Raw genomic sequence first — 4,891 nt, forward strand, 5'->3', positions numbered from 1 at the left:
TTTCAAATTCAGAGACTTTATGCAACTCAATGAGTTTCATGAGAGAAGATAAAATGACTTCTTCAAATGCTAAGAAAGAGAGTTGGAAGTTTCAAAGAGTCAAGTTGAAATTCCCTCTGAAGTTATTTCGAAACCCACTTTCAATTTGAAGTTATTTGGTTTATTCAAATTATTTTCCTCCAAAAATTAAATATATGGAAAATAGGGTAAAATGATTCCCTACAATAGAAAAATGGAGAGAAAGAAATTTGAAATTATTTTGGTAGTTTGAAATATTTTTATTTGGTTTTTAAGTAAACCAGTAGTGTTTTTGTTTTATTTAAATTTTTTTGTATTTTATTTGATGCTAGAAAAATGTTCACGTTATAGAAAATATTTTTCCGAAAATTTTGATGTATAATATGCCTATATGAATTTTTTTCGTTATTTTTTATATACATTTTTTCTGGAAAAAATGTTTAAAAAAATCTCCTTCGAACCGAACTGGGCCGAAGCCCAGCTAGCCCAATCGCAGCGCCGCCTTCCTCCTCCCGTGCGCGACTCGGACTCGCCGGAGTCCGAGCACGCCACGCCGCCGGCCGCCCCTTCCCCAAGGAAGCCGCCGCCCTGGCCTTTAAAAGGCGGGACCCGGACCCGACCCCCTTCTCTCCTCACCAGTCTGCCGACGCCCGAGCCCGCCGATCCTGCCGCCAGCGCCGTCGCCGCTGCCGCTGCACACCGCCGCCCGTGCCGCCCCCTCCCGCCGCCGCAGCTGCACCCCACCGCCTCTCCCGCTAGCTCGCGCCGCCGCCGCAAGCCACCAGGGCCGCCGTCGATCCCGCGGTCACCGCCCGATCTCCCCGTCGACGCTAGAGCCGCCACCTTCGTCCGCCTCGCTGACGTCGAACCGCCGTGGACCAGTAAAAACCGCCCCGGTCCGATCTGGTTTTGCTTTTTAGCTTTCGATTTTCTTTTAAGGGATAATTAATTTGGTTCCCTTAGTTGTGTCCCACTCAGCAGGTTTACCCCTGGTTTTCGAGAACACTTATTCCTGCCCAAACCACTTTGCTCCTCTTATGCTTTTTCCCTTTGACCGTTTGACCATCACTTTGAAAACTTCATAAAAAATTCATACTAACTCAGAAAAATTCAAATAAGATATAAAAATGTTCAGAAAAACATCACATATATATGCATGTCATTTGCATTCATGAAAAAAGTGTTGGCCAGTCCCCATCTCAGTTTTAGCTCATATGATCTTAGCATGAATAGTAAAATCTAAAAAAATCTAAAAATATTTGGTGGCAAACTTTCACCAATGTTTTCAGTGCTTGCCAAGTTTCATAAGGGAATGACATTCGTGGAAGTCATGGCAAAAAATGAAATTCTGGAGCATTGATTTTTTTGCCATGACTTCCACGAATGTCATTCCCTTATGAAACTTGGCAAGCACTCAAAACATTGGTCAAAGTTTGCCACCAATTTTTTTAAGATTTTTTAGATTTTTTTATTTTACTGTTCATGCTAAGATCATATGAGCTAAACTGAGATGGGGACTGGCCAACACTTTTTTCATGAATGCAAATGACATGCACATATAGGTGATGCTTTTCTAGACATTTTGATATCTTATTTGAATTTTTCTGAGTTAGTATGAATTTTTTATGAAGTTTTCAGAGTGATGGTCAAACGTTCAAAGGGCAAAAGCATAAGAGGAGCAAAGTGTTTTGGGCAGGAACAAGTGTTTTCGGAAACTAGGGGTAAACCTGCCGAGTGTGACCCAACTAGGGGCATAAAATCAATTATCCCTTCTTTTAAAGCCGGTTTATTTATTTAGTTAGGTTATTTAGCAAATGTTCGCTCTTAAGCTTCTATAGCGGACAATTTTGTTCGTTAGTTTCCCGTAGCGGACGATCGTCCGATAGATTTTTTCCTTTTTCTGTTTATTTTCGGCCAGGGACCTATATGTAATTATTTTCCATCGCAGTTTAGTCCCTGTTCTTCAAACGGTCACAACTTTTAAACCGTTTGTCCAAATCCAATGAAACCAACGCCAAATTCTTTGTTATGATCCCCTCTATCCAGATAACCAATTCAAACGTATTTTTGAAAGTTTACAATTTGGTTTTAAACAGATTTGAAATTGAACTTCTTTTGTTCATAACTTGAGTTTTATAACTCCGATTTAATTGATTCTTTTTGCAAATCGTAGCTCCTGACATGTACTTTCTGTTAAGATCAAAATTACACAATTTTGCTGCTGTTAAAAATATGTTTCTATCTAGAAGCTCCATTTGTTGGTTTTGAAGTTTTCCGAAGTGTTTTCTTCATTTCTTTTGGATCTTTGATTGATTGCTCATGTGTGGTTATAATTGCTTGCTTACAATAGATTGAACGGTGTGTGACGAGTAGAACTATCAGTAATTATGAGTGCGAAGAATCTTCATCAACAGTACAAGGCAAGTTCACACTTTGATCATATTTTTCATACCCAATTTTTATGCATTAGTTTCACCCTCAAAGATTTGCATGAGTAGGATTGGGAATTGGAGCATTGCTATGTAGTTCATGAGGTAGGAACCTATTACGTTTGATCACCCCGGGAATCTATACGCTTTGTTACTTATTGCTTAGCCATGCTCGTAGACGTGGATTGGTATGTGAGATTCATGAAAGTTGCGAGAGTAATATTAACTAAGGGAAACTTAAGGTGGCTACTTTAATACACATCTGGGCGGAATGGTTGGGGCACCCTGGAGTACCCAGTGGTTTGCCCGGGCACCTGGAGAACCCAGTGCTTACCCTAGGGGATCCCGGAGTACCCGTGTGATCATCCTATGGAATGCCACCCAGGCTCAAAGGGATCATAAGATTATTCATGCTAGAAACTTCCGTGTGCAGCCACAAGCCATTATAGGCTCTGGCATAGTTGAGTAAGTTGTGTGACCTCTTTCAGTGGTAGGCTAGCAGATGTAGGGGAAAGTAGGTGTAACTATCTACCCAGAGTAAAGAGTTAATGCTTCGGAAAGACTGTGTCTCGATCATCCGTTTCTCAAACATCATGTAGTGCGAGAAATTCAACGGAAGAGGTCGAGTCTTGTGGGGAAAAGTGCGCAAACCTCTGCAGAGTGTACAAACTAATCATGATAGTCGTGTCCCCGGTTATGGACATCTTGAGTATCTGGTATTTGAATTATTGGTTGATCTCCTCACGTTACTTAATTAACATATTGGGTTATTAATAATTTGGGAATTTTGGGATTTGAGTTGGAGGAACCTTCTCAATAACGGCATAAACTTGGTAGTGAATACAATTTATTCCTTTGTTATATGGAAAAATTAGCTTTAAGCAAAATTTAAACTTAGAGCCTCCACCATCCAAATATGCATATAGAGATAGTCATGATTCATCATTGTTCTATCGTGTGAATTTACCAGTACATTCAATGTACTGACCTACATGGCTGCAACGTCTCATGTTGCAGGATTCTTACGACGAGTAAGTGATACGTTAGGGTTACGATGTCTACACTCAACTTTGCCATTGGCGTTGTTGGGAACTCCACAACTTTGTTGTTACTTCTGCTATTTGGATTGAGGTAATAGTATGTACGTTACTTTATACATGTGATTTACCTCTGTTATAAATCCTCGAGTACTGTGTGTGTGTCAGCATACCAATCCAGGGATGATAGTTAAGCACAGAGACTTCGATCCATTCGGTCGGGTCGCTACAATACCATATGTTGATTAATACGTCTTTGGGCAAGGCTGCATATGGGGACAAATGGTGGAGAGGAGAATTTCTAGCTTTTAATAATTAGCAACATGTCTTACCGAACCTACTCAAATGGCACATCATATAGAGAACTACAGATAAACATATCTGGCAAGAAAAAATTCCACCATGGAAATTATATCCGGAGAAAGAAGAAGCTTATAGATGAACCATCCTAATAACACAGCAGGCAGGATCCATAGTGTTCCATTCATAGTAAAGAACAACGCGAATAGTACGCAAAGCCTGGCAGACAAGGCAGTTAAACTCTCTACATAGGCATCGATGACTCCATGGGTGGCAGCAACCTGGCGTCGAATTTCAATGGCTACGAACTATCAGATCAACTGTACCTGCAGAGCTATCAATAAGAAAATCAGGCAAGGAAATAAGAGAATAATCAGATTAATTTTTCTAGGAACGCATGATCCAAATGAGGTGGAACTTGAAATGTTTAGGAATTAGGAGAGGAAGAGGAAGTGGATTCAACTTGAGGAAGAATAGAAGATTGAAAATGAGGAGAAGAAGTGAAGCGAAATGACATGTGTGGAATAATTAAGAGATGGGAACGGTGTTGCTTATCACCGGTAACTAAAGAGACGGGGCTGGCTTTCAATTGTTGTCTCTATAGGTAGGGGAAAACCTGACCTTTTTTTAAGGGAGAGAGGCTGAGATTTGATCAGCTGTTGCCGTTCGTGTAGATGACATAACTGCAATTGGACAACACAAATTTAGTGGATGAGCTGATTGAGCTGATGTGCAGTTAGCTCATCCTTCCGATTAGTTGGATTATACATCATCTTCTTCTTGTTTAATTTAACTGACATCTATGCATAATAACTAACAACATATATTGTAATAGAATTCAGATAGGTTGAATTACATAATATCATGCTAACCTTGTACCCTCAACATATACTTACAAATTTTTAGATATGAAATACTTGAAGTACCTTAAAGCTAACAGATGGCGTCGCTGTAGTCCTTGGCAGCAAATCCACCAGCAACAGAAAAGGGAAGAACTTCTCATGGCTGAATCAGCCGGCGTCGCACCCGCGGGAGGAGTTGAACTCTGGATGAGAATGGCGCGCAGTCGGGATGGGCAGCAGTCACGTCCAGTCCATATGGCTGAGC

Source organism: Aegilops tauschii, chromosome 4, assembly GCF_002575655.3.
Source record: "Aegilops tauschii subsp. strangulata cultivar AL8/78 chromosome 4, Aet v6.0, whole genome shotgun sequence".
Classification (NCBI taxonomy): Eukaryota; Viridiplantae; Streptophyta; class Magnoliopsida; order Poales; family Poaceae; genus Aegilops; species Aegilops tauschii.